This window comes from Bemisia tabaci, chromosome 4, assembly GCF_918797505.1.
Source record: "Bemisia tabaci chromosome 4, PGI_BMITA_v3".
In the NCBI taxonomy this organism is placed as follows: Eukaryota; Metazoa; Arthropoda; class Insecta; order Hemiptera; family Aleyrodidae; genus Bemisia; species Bemisia tabaci.
The window spans coordinates 16,396,980-16,415,387 of record NC_092796.1 but is presented as its reverse complement, the minus strand read 5'-3'; the positions used below and the strand labels follow the sequence as shown (position 1 = coordinate 16,415,387).

The 18,408-nt window shown below is 42.6% G+C and overlaps 1 long non-coding RNA gene across 1 annotated transcript in view; it reads left to right on the top strand.

Annotated features, from left to right (window-relative positions):
• The window catches only part of LOC140224436 (uncharacterized), a 33,822-nt gene extending 17,926 nt beyond the window's left edge, over nucleotides 1-15,896 (top strand). Inside the window, exons 2-3 of the long non-coding RNA XR_011899711.1 lie at nucleotides 1,247-1,346; nucleotides 14,584-15,896. This is a non-coding gene — a long non-coding RNA (uncharacterized lncRNA). The remainder of the gene's footprint in view (nucleotides 1-1,246; nucleotides 1,347-14,583) is intronic.
• The last annotated feature ends 2,512 nt before the right edge of the window (nucleotides 15,897-18,408 follow it).

Sequence of the window (18,408 nt, the reverse complement as noted above, 5' to 3'; positions counted from 1 at the left end):
TCGAGAAGAGGTTATGAATCTCTGTCCAGGGAGGAGCTTATCTCGGGGGCCGCGGCCGGCCGGTCGGAGCACCTGTGACTGACGCGGGAGAGCTTTTAAGCCGAGCCGGAGGAAATGATGAGATGCGAAAATGAATGATTGAAACAGAGCGTTTTATCGCGGCGCGGCGTTAAAAATAGCCCCTTCGGCCGGCCCCGATCATTTATTCATGCGAGGGAATCGACTTGATGCCCGGCTCCGCAGGGTGGCGTTTGCATATCCCGAGGATTTCGACACCGCTTATCTTCGCGCCGAGGGTTCGGCTCGTCCCTCGCACCAGCAGCAGCGCGCTCTCGCGGCCAACGAGGTGTTGTCGCTTCTGGGCTCCCGACCCCTCCGTGGAGTTTTTCCGCTGTAAATTTATGGGAATAAGAATCGGCACGAAGAGGAGTCGGAGGTTTTGCGCGTTGTTGTTTCGCCTTCAATTTTCGAGGTAGGCCATAGAACATGCGCCGTACGCCGATAGTAGCTATTCGAGGGTTTTTGGCTCGTGCTGTCAACTGGACTGCATTTTGCAATTTGGAACTATAAATTCTGGCTCTTTTGGGAAAACACGTGTGGGCGTAGGGAAACTAATGGCACATACGTCGTTTTTAAACCGGGCTAGAATTTATAGTTCCAAATTGCAAAATGTAGTCCAATCGTCACCTTCCGGCCAAAGTATCACAAGCCCTTGCGACGTCTCAAACTTTCAACTTTACTTTTTTACAGATAAATTTTTCAACGAAGCTGCCCGATAATTTCACTGAATTTTCTTTATGCTACCGAAAAAATTCAGATAAATTTTCAAACAGATTCAACCGAAAATTTCTCTGTAAAAAACTGGAATGACGGTGGAAAATTTGGAACGTCGCATGACGCCTGTGATACTTTAAGCCGGAAGGTGACGGATTGTCTCAATCCTGCACCCAAAAGAACCCTTATTCTAAAGTCGACAATTTGTTTGGTTGGGTTATCTAACCTAATCAACCTATCCCACCCTAACCTTTTCGACTGACTCCTCTGAATAATTTAAATCTCCAGTAACATATTTTTATAAGCCATTAGCAACTTTCAAAATAATTTTTTAAATGTAAGCTGATTTCTTTCGGCTCTAATTATTTCTGCGTCATTCAGTTTTTTGTAATTGTCTTGTTCCTTTCAATCGCAAACATGTCTGAGCTACACGAATTAGATTAAAATTTCGTATTTTTCTTGTTTGTTACAGACAGAGAAATCCAAGCCGTCATCCGCGATTCTTGTTGGTCCATCGTACCAATTGTATAATTAACACTGGAACCACTGAAAAACTGCGTATTGAAAACTGGGTAAGCTCTCTTCTTTTGCAAGGCTACCTAATCTTTAAGTCAGAATTAAGTTGGTTAGGGAAGACGGCGAAAGAAGATTCCGCAAGGAAAAGCGCCTTCAAACGGCAGCGTAGGCCAAATGTCTTACCGCCGGACACGAATAGTTATCGGCCCCATTCATTAACCTTCGCTGCTTGCTGAGCGATTCAATCACAGCACACCTGAAACTTTGCTCATATTACTTTAAGTATTCTTTTGAATTTTCATTTAATCTTGATCTTTTGTTCAATAATATTTTTTCCCTTTCAGGTTTGGCGTTTCAGTAAGAATTAGACAGTCATTTTTCAACTGAAACATACGATACAAATGTGAATATATAGATTTCTCCGAACTTTACCGGCAGAATTTTTTCAAATTATTCACCGTTTGAATAATAATCCACAGTTTGAGACTTATTTTTCATTACTTTTCCATGACTTTTTCGACATTGCGATTTTAGGTGACTGATGGCTGTTGTAAAAAGTAGTACTTTGTTGCTAATCCATCCAGAACTCAACTACCGGGGGAAAATCCCGTGACTAGCGCAACTGATCGTTCAGCGACCGCTCTATTCTTTTTTTTTTATACATTCGCGAGCGATATTACCCCGGGAGATGAGCGGGAAAGGTCGCGATAATTATTCACCGCTCCTTCTAATCGGGACTTGAAAGCTTTCCGCCCCCAGGTTGATGACGTTGTATTGACTTAATGCACTTTCCGGGCGCTCCTCGATTTCAGCTTTTCTTTCCGCTTCGCCTCCACGACTAACCCCCCCCCCCCTCCACCCCCCGCCCGGCCCCACCTCGAGTCCGCGTAATTTCGTCTCCTTTGTTCCGCCGGAAAAAAAAAGTTCCGTTCGAACTTGAACGGAAGCCATTAAAATTCGCCAGACCACTCGCTCGGGTCTTCAACTCGACGAAGCACAGCCTGTTCTACACCTTTTTCGGGACTTAAGTAGGGCTCTTGACGAGATACGAGCCCATTCACGGTGAGTTCTAAGAACGGTGTCTGGAATCCTGAGTTTTCCCTTTTCTCGGTATTTCCCTGATTTACGGGAGAGTTCCCTAATTTTCCGGGAAAAAGAGCCCGATGGCAACCGCTGGATGGCTTTCGTTTTCCTCCAGAATCTCTGGGGAATAACTAACTTTGTTTCTAAATATTAGATCAATTTAATTAATTTTTTCATTTTTTTCTAATTCTATAGATCTTAGTTGACACGGACGACAACATTTTAAAATATACTAATCTTGGAGTGGACAGAATAGAAGAAAATTTCGAATTTCAACACTAATTTCCAGACAAATTTACCGAAACGTCTCGAACACAAATTTTGCCTAAAAAGTATTTCTAATTATGTCTTTTTAACCATCTGATATTTCTTTGACTGTCACGGAATTGCACCCAAGTGTGTCCGGGAAACGTCCGGGAATTTTATTTTCCAAAGTCTGTGGCAACCCTGAATATGAGAATTTCAAAAAAAGTCTGGGTCTTAAAGTTCCTATTTTCTGCAACGCTGCCGTGGTGAACGCCGTATGAACCTTCAGGCGTTGCCAAATTTCCTTTGATAAAACACAGATTTTCTGGTAAACTTATGAACATTTTCCCTCCGATTTTTCAGATAATTTTGTTCGCAATCTCACCTAAAATTCCTGAAATTTTCAAGAGGAAATATTCATAACTTCCCTCAAAGATAAATATTTTACACTGGAAAAAAACACACCTTGGGTCTAGAGTCCAGACTCTAGAAAACATAGACAAAGAAAAGGACTCTTGATTCAATCAGATTTAAGCTTAAATCAAAAGGAAATCCGCTCAAATTAAGAGGCTTGGCTCTTGATTTAAGCTTAAATCTGATTGAATCAAGAGTATTTTTTCTTTTCGATGTTTTTAAGAGTCTGGACCCTAGATCCAATGTGTTATTTTTTCCAGTGTATCGAAGGAAATTTGGCAATTCTCAAATGTTCATACGGCGTTCTTCCTTAGCACCGCCGAGCGGGTCTGAACGGCAACCTCGATAGCTCAACTGCGACCAAGTTTGGGGTAGGGGAAATGAGAGAGGGCAAGGCTCGAAGCGAACGGAACACGCCAGCCGCTTTAAAACGCGCTTAACTGCCTGAAATGCACACCGAGTCCAGCCGCGCGAGGCGTGAGGTGGGTGGGAGGCATCGATCGGGGTCAGTCATGACCAAGTCGGCAGAAATACTTCGGGGCGGGGCGGGAGGGAAGGGTGCTAGATATACCCGCAGTTACGGGAATATAAAACCTAATGACTCCCCCATCGAGCCCGGCTGCACTCTGTTTAAAACTCTTTGTGCTCCAACTTCGGACGGGTCGCTCTTGTTTCTGATTGGCTCCCGCAGTTTGTGATCGGATCGGCCGGAGAGAGAATGACCCCACTAAATAAGCAACGAGTTGATGGAAATCCAGGAATAGGGAGTCGGAGAATTCGTCGTTTCCTGAATGAAGGGACGTAACTCGATTCCACGGTTGCAAAATTTTCAAACAATTCAATTTTTCGAAAAAATATACCTGTGCCATTTTGGTCCAAAAGTTTCCTAATTTTTACATGAGGTCAGATGGAAAATCAGTAAAATTTTCAATTAGAAATTCCCAAGATTCGCTCGCGGTAAAAATGCAATTTGTGAGGGGAAATTTGGCAGCATTGAGATGAAGTTATATTTTTTTGAGGGGAGAACGACAAATCAGCAAGACTGGCGGAAATTGGATCCTGGAGAAAAAAAAGTTCGGACGTACGAAACGAAAGTTCGATCAAACGGATAGAATGTTCGGTCATGGAAACAGAAAGTCCGGCGATAAAAAAGTTGCACATAAATCGGTTGGAAAAATTGAAGGGTTGATCAGACGTACCCGAGATTCAGTCGTATGAACCGAAAGTTCGGTTGGACGAGCCGAAAATGTCGTCATCCCTCCGACGTTAGGGCGTATATCGTTTTGAGAATGAGCCCTAGAAAGCATGGACTCAAATGCAAAACAGGGCTCACGCAAAAATTAAGTTACGCGCTTACGTGTGTCAGAGGAGCGACGATTTGGCCATGGCAGCCAAAATTATTTTACTACTGATCATTTATCCAGACCTAATCTAATTTTCAAGGGAACTCCCAACGCTGCTTAACGTGTTCGCATATGGCATGGGGGGGGGGGGGGGGGGGGGAAGAGCCTGACGTCATTAATGGATGACCCTATAACGCCAAGTAACATTTTTATGAAAACGAACGGGCACTTTTTAGGACGATATTTACTAGTCGCGATGGGAGCGTTTGACTTCATCGCATATCTCCTTTTCGACGAAGACAGTATTCCTCGTCGTAGGGGCTTATGTACCTGAAATTGATAGCTTCGTTCGTAGATGGCGCGACGCACAGTGGATCGAGTCAATGAGAGAGGTCGGACAAAATTTGGAAACTTAAAAAGTTTTTTATTCCGTTCATACGAAACTTTGAAGTCTTGAAAGTGGTTCCATTGGTTCCATCGTGGAATGTCTTTCAGAAACATCCCTTAAAATTTAAAATGTGACGAATCGAACATCAAAATTTGCAGTTTTAGTTAAAAATCCCATGTCCCACCTCTCTGGTTGACTTGATTCACTGTGTGACGTCACCTCCTTTTCGAAATTTCCCTGCGTTTGCTCGATCCTGATGACGTTGAACGTAACCCGAAAATTTCTCGGAGCAAGCTGCACGTCGACAAACGAGCAGCAGCAAGCTGGGTAATCAAAGTCAAGTGCTTCATTTCCGTGAATTTTCCATGAGCCTCAGCTCTTCGACGGTTTCCGGGGAACTTGCGCAACTTTCTCTTTTGAAACGCTTCTGGAACACTCCTCTCGGCCTGGATTTGGGGAGGCTCTCCCGGTTATCCGCGACTTGGGAGCTTGACTTTTCATTAAGATTTTGGAAACTTGGAGTCTGTATCAGGTTTACCGCTGTTGATTGGGTTTATTTGCCGGCATCCTTGATGTGATGAGTGATCCCGTCAAGACGCTCTACAAAAATCGCCCGCCTGCCACGGGAGCTTGGCGGAACATAGTAACGGAGCACTCCCTCTCCGCTCTGCTGTCTACACAAGGAATATGTAATGAGGGATGTAACGAACCCCCTCGCAAATTGAAGAGTTGAATTGTCTGAGTTGAACGGTTCTGTGCCGTGTTCATGGTTGTTTCTATTCAAGCTCGTTCCCTTATCGAAGCCCCATAAAGCTTACGTTGTAATCGTTGGAGATCTGAAGACTTTTTTGATGCAACATTATAAAAAATGATAATTATCACGGAATCAGAGTGAAATCCAACAGTTGAACTCTGGAAGTGAATCCTTGTATGAATTACAATGCTGCCGTGCTAAGGAAAAACGCTGTATGAGCAGGGCCGGATTCACCTACTTGCCGCCCGTGGGCCGCCTGTGTTTTGCCGCTCGTTTCTCATTCGTTTTGAAACATCAATAAAAACCATCAAGTGAACGTGCAGCGGGAAGGGGTGCATAAGACGCGTTCACTCGTGTTGGACACATTTTTTGCGAAGCCTTGTCAACATTACCAGCAAAAATTCACGGAACTTTGCGCGAAAGTTAAGTTCCGTGAACCTAGCTCTGTGTGAACAAGGCCTTCCATTTTTAAGAAATGAACGAAAAAATTATGAAAGAACAAACTGACCGCACTGTGTTTGACGCAATGCGTGAAGTATTCATGCAGTCTTGTAGGCGCTATGCGCTTCACGCCGACCGCTGCTGACCGCACTGTGTTTAATGCAATGTGTGAAGTATTTATGCAGTCTTATAGGCGCTATGCGCTTCACGCCGACCGCTGCTGACCGCTTTGTGTTTGACGCAATGCGTGAAGTATTCATGAAGTTTTGTAGGCGCTATGCGTTACATGCCGACTGCCGCGCCGCGCCGCTCCGTTCCAGGTTAAATTGCGTGTTTGGTTTCTCTCTTAAAGCTAGTTGGCTCTTCGGCTAATTAAAGGTGTTGTCTCTTATATCACCGAAAGACGACAAAATTAGAAATTAGTATACTTTTACCCTCAGGAAATAAGAGATTCTACCGCCTTTTCTCGTTTGTAATTTATTTTCTGAATCCGTTTTTTTCTCTCTTTTTTTGATACCTACATTAAAAAAATTGCAAAATTTGCCGCCATGGGGCGCGGCCCATGTGACCATCCTCTTAATCCGGCCCTGCGTATGAGCATTCAAATAATGTCAAATTTCCTCTTAGAAAATATTTACTTTTAAAGAGAATTGTCAATATTTGGTTGTATTGTAATGGTTTACTTCATCGGCACAATATGCATCCGGCAACGATGGAATTAAGTACGTTGTTAGAGAAACAATCAAAGTTTTAGTTTGTATCGCTTGCGATGGATATTAAACGAATCTCATTATAACGCTTGGATGCAACTATTCGGGCTCTATGGATGTCCGTGTTGCATACGTGCGTAGTTGAAGGCGTTTCGACTGGCCAGGCACAGGCATTCACCTCTTCACCCGCGGCAGGGTGTCATCGGCGGACTTTACTGCGAAGATCTAAAATGACAGAGCGTTTTTAATGCTTCGTTTGTACCACGAGGATACAGGGAATAGTTTTTTTCATTAAATACATAGATTTTGAATTGAAAAAGGCAGAAAATGCCAATTTGTTCTCAAAATCAAACTCATAAGTAGAACGTGTTTGTATGAAATATTCATGAGAAAACGGTTACCACGGTGCTCAACTTCGAACTCTGTCTAGGGGTAGTGGTCCATTCTTGTGGCACGTCTCTTGTCCTCTGTTTTAGGCGCCAGGCCCGAGTTTCAGGCTCGTTTTTTTTGCACGGCGCGACGCGGAGCGGCGCCCGGTGAAGTCAGAACCCCGAACGTAACTCGAGGCTTACAGCCGAACATTTTCGGAGTTATAATACCTCGTTTTTACGAGGCTTTCCCGCGGAGACGGTAATAAAATTATTCCGACTTTTTTCTCCGGTGGAAGCAAGAGCTGTGCAAACAGAAGCGTTTGCTCAAGGATGCTCGGGCACTCACAAGTCAGCTACTTGCCGCTCCCCCCGCGCGCCGCGCCACCTCCGTCCCCATCGACCCCAGCCGAGTATTTGCATAGTCCCGGAATTGTGAGCAAATTCACAAGTAGCCCGTTGACAAATAAATAATGTATCAGCGAGTAAAAGAAGCGCACTTTTCACGAGCTTCCGTGCGGTAGTTGCCAGAACACTCGAAAATAGCTCCGTTATTTCTTTTATTTTTTCACTTTTCTATTTGTTCGGTCGCACTTACTTCTGTTTGTCTGAAACGAGTTGGTCTTTGCCAGTGCGTCGTTTTCCAGAAGGGAGAACGTAAATCTATTCAAATTTTCCAAAATTGACTCTTAAGGATTGAATTTTATACACAAAAGTACACATAAATTTTGTTGATTATTTTATGTAATCAGGAGAAAACTCAGAAGAATTTTTGGGTAGAAACGCTTAAAAGTCAGTCGCCGCCAGTCCACCCAAATACAGGCCCTTGCACCCCCCTCATCCTCCTGCAAGAAAACACCACGAGGGCTGGTGGCACTTCCAGTAGGATTCCTGGCTGACTGAGGCCAGTCGAACCTTTCCTCCCACACGTATTCATCGCAACCTTCCATGCACTGGAAAAAAAATACATTGGATCTAGAGTCCAGACTCTTGAAAACATTGACAAGAAAAAATACTCTTGATTCAATCAGATTTTTGCTTAAATCAAAAGGAAATCCGCCCAAATTAAGAGGCTTGGTTCTTGATTTAAGCAAAAATCCGATTGAATCAAGAGTATTTTTTCTTGTCGATGTTTTTAAGAGTCTGGACTCTAGATCCAATGTGTTTTTTTTCCAGTGTGGTTATATGATGACAGATGAAAAGAAACGGTTCCATAGAGACGTTGTTCCTTTCTTCTTCCGTGCCCGGAGTAACAGGTATAAAACATAAACAGTGATAAAATGTGTTAAAAATTAGATAAAAATTAGATCCGAGAGCTCCAATAATTAGCAACACCAGTTGCAACGCCATTTGCTGGAATTAGGTCATCCCTAGTGCTTAACCGATTTCACTTGAGGGCATTCTAGATGATTAAATTCTGCTGAAATCCAGTAGACGCTACAAGTGTTACATTACGGAAAATCAATACCAAAGACATAAAGACGGAGCACTAAAAGCAAAAAATGAAGCTTCTAGAGCTTCTTTTCAATTACCTCTACTATTGGCTAGAGGATTGGCGGCGAAATCGGGACAAGTTTGAATTCAAATGTAGGGCGGGAACTAATAAATAAAATTGCGGAAGCAAAGTATTTTAGGTTGATTTTTGCCCAAATTCAGGTACACACTCATATTTTTTTAACTTTAGGTTAGTTTCAGTCCGTCGTCGACCGATTAATTTCATTTGGGAGTAACGTTGATCTAGAACTGTAACGGCCTGTTTGAACCTGCAGAACCACCATGAGCAGAAGAAAAACTAACTTTATCTGAGATTACTGCCTGTTACCGAGCAAAAGTAGGTGTATTATATTAGGACGCAGACCGAACTTTCTTAGTATATTCGTTTTAGGAATTTAAAATACGTTTCAAAGAAGAAATGTGCAAAAATCAAGAGGACAAGTTCAAATCAAATTTCCGTTTGCCGCCATGGATTCCCGCGCTCATTTACACACTCACACAAGCGCGCAGCGCCGAACCTAGCTTCACTTTTCCCCCGTGCTTTTAGATACGAGCACTCCGTCTTTATGTCTTTGATCAATACACATCGATTTATTTCTCAGTAATAAAAGTGAAAGAGGTTATGTCTAGAATCGCTAAGGGGACAATGGGACATCACGACCAACCGCATGTATTTCGGCACGATTTGGCGACTTGAGAGGCAACAAGTGTGTCTTGCGCGGGCACCAGTGTGGCGTGTTGCTGCTGACGCCCGCCGTCTAAGATACTCAAGCGAGACGTGGTTTGATCAAACGCCCAGTGCATCCGAATTATTTTGACCAGACGTCTTGCATCCCTCGTAAGAAACCACTCGACAGGCTCTGAATTAAACCGATACGATTCGTTCTTTCCCCTCACGGTCAGACATGCTTTTAATTCAAGCTCTCGGCACTTTTTACTTCAACTCCATGTTTCTAAGAATGCTACTAATGCATCAAAGTGATGCATACAATGCATTGAAGCATTGCACTTGTTCATAGGATGCCTGCTCGTGTGACTACTGTTTCTTCATACTTGACTTCATTTGGGTAGATATGCAATGCGCATCCCTAGGATGTGGAATAGTGGTATCAGAATGCAGGGCACCGGCGCTACAAAGATTTCACGTTAGCCTCTCGATATTCTATTGATACTTTCTTCTAGTTCTGATTTTTCAAGCATATATAGCATTAAATAATTCCAAATTAAGTTATGTTTTATCATTATCCTTACATAGAGAAGTATTTTATGATCATTTTAGCACCAAAAGAAACGAAATGTCGAGAAACAATTTTTAACAAAAATGCAGAACAAACTAAGATAGAATCATGGCCTTTTGAATTTGACATTTAAAATAAACATAGTTTTTGGGGAGAAAACTATTTAACGTTTTATTTACCATATATGAGTTAAAAAATTTCGGACCACATTTTTGCTCCTCATTTCTGAAAACTAGAGTTGAAACGCTCGCTACTAATTATTTGGGACACTAGAAAGTATTTAACTAAAATGTTTCTACTCCTTTTGAGTCCACCAGTTCTAACATCTTCACTTGGATGGAAAAAATTGTCCGTGTGTATGTACTTTCTTCCCGTTTTTTTTTTGCTCTCAGTATTTCTCGCCCTCTAGAATGTTCACCTGACACCTACTCGCGTCAAACTTTTAAGTCTAACCACCGAGAACGAGGCGTTAAGTTTTGGAACTATCTCGCGGATCCAAGTGATCCGACTTATAAGTATGACTGCAAATGTGTCTAGGTTGTTTTCCGAGTCAGAGATATTTTTCCGCCCAACACTGGGTCAGGCTCGGATAAAGCGAGCTAAGTTTCACTTCTTTGTTTGTTCAAAACACCGGAGCTTTGAGCGGAAATCTCAAATTTAAACAGCTCGCAGTGTAGTGGAGGATGGTTAACTTTATCGGGTAAAAAAGTCCCCCCCCCCCGAAAAAGTTTCGCCGTTGGTAACATATTGTTTCCAACTCGAGAAGTGCCGAGTTTATCCGGGACCGCGCAGAGCTGCCAACTTTAATTTCTTGCAGATTTCTCGGGAGATTAGTATGTTAACCTCGTCGCTCATCTGATAAAAGGGCGTTTCTCGGTTCTTACATGAGCCGTGGAATGCATGGATTTTTATAGAGAATAGGGTTCACGTGGAAATTGAGATACGCCTTTACGTCGGAGGAGCGACGAAGTGTGGTGTGGGCTTCATCGAGTGACCTATCTTCCTCAAATTCGCCATGGTTGTGCGGTAAAATGTGGATATTTTACATGAGATTAAATGAGGAAAGCATTATTTGGCGACGGTGATCCTCTTTTCCGACGAATCTATAATATGCGTTCTACGGTGCACGCTCCGGCAGGCGCAGGGAAGGCAATTTGCGCAGCGAAACGGATGTGTAACGGTGTCGTGTTGGAAGTATCTTCACGATGTGGAAGGCGCTGTTTATATTGCGGGCAGGCGCGCCTTTTATTGCTCGCGGTAGTGTACGAATTCACGGCCTCAGCGAATTGAAATTAACAGAAGTGTGTGTGTTCTTGCTAAAAACTCCGCCAGTGCATTGGTTCTGATGAAAAAAAACAATGGTCTACTGCAAGATAGAAAGTACCTCGAATGATCTATTTAGGTATTTCTCACCAACAAATAATTTATTTTTTACTTAAAAACTACCCTATGAATTTGTCTCTTTTGGTGATTTTTCCCTATTCTTTCGAGGTAAAATTCTAAATTTTTCAAACTAATTGCGGCAAAAGTTTTTCAGCAAACAAATGGACCGCATTTATAGCAGAAAGGAACCAAGCCACATCAGCTATCGCCAAATTTAACTTGACACTTAGATTTTTTACGAGAGAGCGTTTGTGTGGATTCCTTCGAAATGTTTAGGGTATTTGCTTTGTACTTTACAGAAAATTCACCGAAATTTGCAGAAAAATCCGCACAACCGATTTCACGTAAAAAATTGAATTGCCCAATTAAATTCGGCAATAACTGATGTGGCTTGGTTCTTCTCTGCTAAACGCAGTCCAAATAAAGTATTCGCAGAAAACTGAGGCAGCACGACCTAGATGCATTCCAACGTCCGGGAGCCGAAGAATTAGACGTATTTCTGCCAAACGGAACTATGTGCATTAAGACATGAGCCCTGAGATCTATAAGAATATATGCATAACAGGGCTCACGTCGTAATGCACACAGTTCCGTTTGGCAGAAATACGTCCAATGGAGATGTTGCATGTGTGAGGGATTTGCGATTTGACCATTGATTCTTATGTAAAAGTTCGCGAGAAACACGATGGTGCCACTGGTTTTCTCTGAAATCATCTCCCAAGCTCAAAAAAAGCTCTCAAAGTGAGGCCATAATGGAAGGGATATCCCACCCTACCCTGAGAGTCCACCTCTACCATCAAGACAAACTCTCCATGCAAAGATAGGGAGCAGATACATTAGCAGTGATGCCGTGTTTTCAGTTTTGGAGTCCCCAAATAAAGTGGCAGCCCTGTCAATGTATTTGCTCCCTATCTTTGCATGGAGAGTTTGTTTTGATGTAGAGGTGGACTCTCAGGGTAGGGTGGGATATCCCTTCCATTATGGCCTCACTTTGAGAGCTTTTTTTGAGCTTGGGAGTTGATTTCAGAGAAAACCAGTGGCACCATCGTGTTTCTCGCGAACTTTTACATAAGAATCAATGGTCAAATCGCAAATCCCTCACACATGCAACATCTCCATTGTGATTCACACTAACAGTGTCTGTAGTCTCGGGAATATTTTTCTCGAGATACTCTCAGAATATTCCCAGTGCAGACGAGTCTGGCGACTGGAGCTGACTCCTGTTCCTTGCTCCTCGTCGCGACTGTGACATCGTGGGAGGAAGCGCCGCGAGATTGAATCGTCGGACGGAAAGGGAGCGAGGTTGCTGGTGATGGCTTCTCGATTAGAGTCGGTTCATGCGCTCCGACGGCGGCGGCGGCGACGACAGCGAGGCTAAATCGAGCGGAGCATTGCGACTCGTGCCTGCATTTAATTCACTGATATCACGGCATCCCGCTCACGTCACATCGTGCCACGATCCCGTCGTTAAACGCCACAAAAATCCCGGTTTCTCGTGAAATTTGCTCCGGGGCGTTTGTGGACGATAGTTCGGGTCGCCGCCGCCGCCTCCGGGGTTGCCACGACCCTTTCTAGAGTACCTATGTAGGGAGAGTATGGACATGTCGAAAATTTTGAGGTTATGTGATGGAGCTCTTAGATCCCAAAAGGGTACGCAATCTATGTATTCAAATTATCCAGAGTTATTTATAATCACAATTGTTGGGAACTGTCGTTAGTATAGCACGTATTTGATTTGGTTTTTGCATAAACTTGCTCATTTTTGCGGAAGAATGCTTACTTATGAATTTTCTTGTCCATTTTCGTTTGATATTGGAGTCTAAAGATTGACAGTGACATTTTCCGTTTTCAGAGGTTACCTACCCTTTTGGGCCCTTAGATGTTCATATTTCGAGTTGTCCATACTCTCCCTATATAAGTACTCTACCCCTTTCCGAGGTGACGTCACGACGCACGGAAAAAAGGAACTACAATGCTCATACATAAAAGCACCTATCTGCATAGAAAAACTAATGGCGTGTATGTTGCTTCCAGACTGAGCCACACATTACAGCTCCTAATTGCAAAATGAGGGACTTGGAGGACAAGGCGCATGAGTGCAGTTTGTGTTTTTCGAGAAACACGTGTTTTAAAGTTTCGAACTCATATGGGTCCTCAGGGCGGAAAGAAAGTTCAAACTGACTTTTTGATGCCTGAAAATCGGAATTTAGGAGCGAATTTCTCACAAGATATGAAATTAAGACTAGTTTTACTCGAAATCATTAATATCCCAATTTTTTCAAAAACTGCACTTTTGCGCCTTGTCCTCCAAGCCCCTCAAATGTAGCCCAAAGGGATGTTATTGAGAAAACGGATGAATCAGAGACAATCTAACAATCTGTGCAATGTACTCGGCTAATGCTTAAGTTAAGTTTGGAGGTCAACGCTACTTTTCGCCCGACGATGAGTGGTGCGCAACTTGTAGAGCAGACAACTCGTCAAATGGCGACTGATTACTGTCGGGCTAAGCACATTATTGTGAGCGAGTTTCATGATGCAAATTAGGTAAGGATGGCAAAACCAGGAGCTCCCATAGACATGCACACCGAGGGAATTTTCCGGCCGCGACAAGCGGCAAATCGATTCGCCTTCATCTGAGAGGGTAGGCAAAAAAAGATACGCAGGAGCTATAATAGTTGTATCAAACTATTTGAGGCCCGTTTAATGTCTCTAGACTAGATCTGCGTTGCGCAGGAACATAATTGGACGTATTTCTGCCAAAAGGAACTATGTGCATTAAGACATGGGCCCTGAGACCCATAAAAATGTATGCATAACAGGGCTCAGGTCATAATGCACATAGTTCTGTTTGGCAGAAATACGTCCAATTCTATGGTCATCAGTCATCATTACGCGAATCTAAGCGTTGACCCCTGAAAATGTAACTACGTTTTCATGATAACATGCCGATCTGGTAAACCGCGTCATGAAAAATTACCATAGTCTGCTGTAACTACGTCTTAGTGCCTTCAAAAGACGTGATCGGTTGGAAATCTGATTATTTTGGTCACAGCTCATTATGAGCCGCATTAAATGTTCTCTTTAAATTTTTAGAAAACCATTATAGAGTCGGACCGGTGTACCAGCAGTGACCAGTGTAGAGATCAGTGTAGAGACCAGTGTAACATAGAATGAATATCGATGGCAGGAATGGAAATTCAGTTAGAACCTACACTTCTTTTTAAAAACTAGTCCCTAAACCTAAGAGGCAAACTCGTGACTGTTCTGCGATTATTGCGTGTTTTAACAAAAGTGGTACGCTGCTTCGTTTAAAATCATTATTTTCAAGGAGCAACTTGAAATGAGAGACGAAAATTATTTCTTTTGTGTATACTACTCATTCCTTTGTTAGGACGAAATAATCAGTTCTTTCGTGTTTGTTTTTGTTTTAGAGTCACCACCTCGCTTCACATGTCATTTTTGGACGGATTTAATGGATCACAAATTAAGGATCGCTGATGCTCTAAAAAAAAAAGGGAAATTCATCGTATAAAGAAAATTGTTTCTTGGACGGTTTCTTGCTACAGTAAGGGTAATACCTGTTCCGTTGAATAAGAAGTGACTTTGGACGCCATCCATGGAACTTTACTTGTTGGTGGTGGAATTTTTTAACTTTGCCCTACAGTTTCTTTGCAACCAAGACGACTCTCTCGTCACAGGAGTTTTTTTTTACATGGAGATCCAAAAAATTCAAAATCACATCTTAAAATTTGTTCGTTCTTGAAGCTAGGCACTGGCACTATCCACGTTTTTTCGACGGCATCGCGACAATGAGGAAAAATACAGATCTGGCAAGGTGCTCTCTGTGGAACTTCTGGCGAGCATTCATTGCATGATATTTTAGAAACTCCCTCAATTCTCGCTCTCTTTCATTCATTCCTCTTGACGCGCTGCTCTCCAGCCCTCCCCCCCTCCCCCCGGTCACTGTGTAAACACAGCCGGAATGTGCCCAATAATAGTCGTTAGCCTATAATGACTCCGTTTTAGAATTGAAGGAGTTACGGCACAGGTGCCAGTTTGATATAAAAGCCCTGCTGTACGTGTCTTAGTCTTACTAAAACCAGGGGAATCAAGTCAATTTTTCTTATTTTCTTTCCTCCTCCTCCTCCTCTTCTTCATCTTCAAAGAGTGATTTTATATCTTTAATCTGTCAAAATCTCCTGCATGCGAATGTGTCCAACACTAGACTTTCAAAAAAGCCTGAATATCCTTATTCCTGTAAAGTTACGTTCAGCTGAGCCGAATTGCGTCGGACTTTCAAATGAAAAAATAATCCTACAGTTAACATGAATCATTTTGACGTCAGACTAAATCAGTCTCGTGAAGTCTAACGTAACGACTTTGTCTGAAGTTTACTTTTATTATCAGACTAACGTCATTGCGGCCAGCGTTACTCGGAAACCAAAGGATTCGGACTACTTCAGTACCTTTAGGCTACCTCAGTAAACATTTAATAGGATGTTTTGTGAAACAATGTCAATGTAATTAGTCTGAAGTCAGACTGAGTTTTTTCTACCAGCGTTTTTATTAGTTCATTCCCCGGAGGTTTAGTGGAATGACCGACAAGCACTAACTTTCTACTAACGAGCACTAACTTTCTACCAACAAGCACTAACTTTCTACCAACAAGCACTAACTTTCTACCAACCAGCACTAACTTTCTACCAACAAGCACTAACTTTCTACCAACAAGCACTAACTTTCTACTAACAAGCACTAACTTCCTAAAATTGCAATGCCTCGAGCTACCATATCAGTGTCAAGAAAGAAACCTTTTGGACGATTTAGAGACAAGCCTCGTAGAACGAACCTCTAGTTTAGCAGGAATATCCAAATAGGAAATCGCAAAGAAAATCAGTCCTCTCATCTTTTAATTTGTAATGTTACTAAGTTTCTCGAATTGAGAACAATAAGAGAAAAGTAGGAAAGCTCGGAACGCACTACCAAGACGGAGGCGGTGCCTCCCACGTGGAAAACGCGAAACGCTCACCATCGTAAAATAACGGAGGATTATGCTTTTTTATCGAGCGAAAGGCCTCGAGATATTGCGGAGAAGGCAAACCTGCGCGTCCAACGCACTGTGGGCCAATGGATAGAGAACCTTCGGACGTTTGATCAGTTTTACCTTGCATAAAGAACCGCACATAAAATAGGAGGTATTTTTCTCTTGAAGAAAAACGAAACACTCAGCACGTTGTTGAAAATCCACCTAGGTAGGTGAACAGTTTATTGTTGGTGTTGGAAACCCGAAAATAAATTATTCCACAATTGTCAAGATACCAATGTAGGGTTTCTATCTCTAGCTGCCATTGTGTATCCACACTGAAAAAAAATCTCGGTGTATTTACTAAGAAAAGGGTAAAATTACCAAGAATTCAGGGTTCTATTTGATCCCAGTTTTTTCTTGGTAAAATTACCATTTACGGAATTGGTAATTTTATCGAGAAATCTCGGTAAAATTATTGAACTTTCTCCGTAATTTTATTTGACCTTGGTAAAAACGCCAATATTTTTTATCGACTATGGTAGAATTACCGAGATAAAATGGCCGAGTTACCGGGAATTGATTACCAATAGAAGTGGTATTCTTACCTGAAAAAACCAGTAAAAATACCGGTTTTTAGGTAAGTTTACTAGTCTGTCTTGGTAAAATTACCAATAATTGGTAAAAAAAGCGAGATGGTAAAGGTACCAACGGACCTTGGTAAAAACACCGAGAATTTTTTTTCAGTTCAGCACGTTGTTGGAAATCCACCTAGGTAGGTCAACAGTTTATTGTTGGTGTTGGAAACCCGAAAATAAATTATTCCACCATTGTCAAGATACCAATGTGGGGTCTCTATCTCCGGCTGCCACTGCGTTTCCACCCTGGGGGAATCAACCGTGCGACGGAAGAAGGGGGTGAGCGGCGGAGGGGTATTTACCAGGAGTGAGGGCGTTAGCCAGGAAGACAGCGAGGAGGCGGCCGGAGTTCCGGAAGGGCGGCCGGCGAGCAGGGGCGGGGGTGGGGGTGGGGACCGAGGAAGGATTCGAGGCAAGAAGGTTGTACTCGCTTTTAATGCGGTTAAAAAAGAGTGTGGGCTGTTGAACAGCTAAAATATTTAGTCAAGTGTCGGGGCATCGGGCCGGGGAACCGTCACCCTTGCCGTCCCGCGTGTTTACTCAGTTGCCTAATTTGTTGCGTACCTGCGCTGCCGTCCTAAGAAAAAACCGCGTAACAAAACCCGAAAGTTGCCGTATTGCTCCCGATAAAATTTTTACCTATGAGAATATTTGAGAAAATCAATCATTGGCATTTTCACATTCACAAGATTACACTGAAAAAAAATTCCCGGCGTTTTTACCAAGGTCCGTTGGTACCTTTACCATCTCACTTTTTTTTCACCAATTATTGGTAATTTTACCAAGACAGACTGGTAAGCTTACCTATAAACCGGTATTTTTACTGTTTTTTTCAGGTAAGAATACCACTTTCATTGGTAGTCAATTCCCGGTAGCTTTGCCATTTTATCTTGGTAATTCTACCACTGTCGATAAAGAATATTGGCGTTTTTACCAAGGTCCAGTAAAATTACCGAGAAAGTTCAATAATGTTACCGAGATTTCTTGGTAAAATTACCAATTCCATAAATGGTAATTTTACCAAGAAAAAACTGGGATCAAATAGGACCCTGAATTCTTGGTAATTTTACCCTTTTCTTAGTAAATACACCGAGATTTTTTTTTCAGTGTAAGATGCGAGAAAATCCTTCGATAAATTCAGAAACTAATGATCTTAGTTCTCTCGATAATTTCGTATTTTATCGGAAGAAATTTGACAACGTTTGGAAGTTCGTACGGCGTTCTTCCTAAGAACGGCAGTATGGGACTTGTGCGGCAGTCGGGGTCTCGCTTCCCTCCCCTCCTCCGCAGGGAGTTGAAATTAGGAGAGAAATCCCTATGTATGACTGTCCAGGCGGTAAGGGACCCTAATAGCCCACCAAATTCAAAAGCAAATTATTGATACCAGCAGCTGGATTGTTGAAACTTTAACTGTCTATGTCGGCAAGACGAGACGAGACATAGCCCTATCTGCGCCGTGTAATATCGATTTTCGATTTTTGTCGTGCTGACATAAATTTCAAAAAATCAGGCTGCAGAGTGGGGGGAGGGGGTGATTCCTCGAACATTTTGGGGCTAAAAACTCTCGAAAATGTCAAATCGAAGAGGAATTCTAG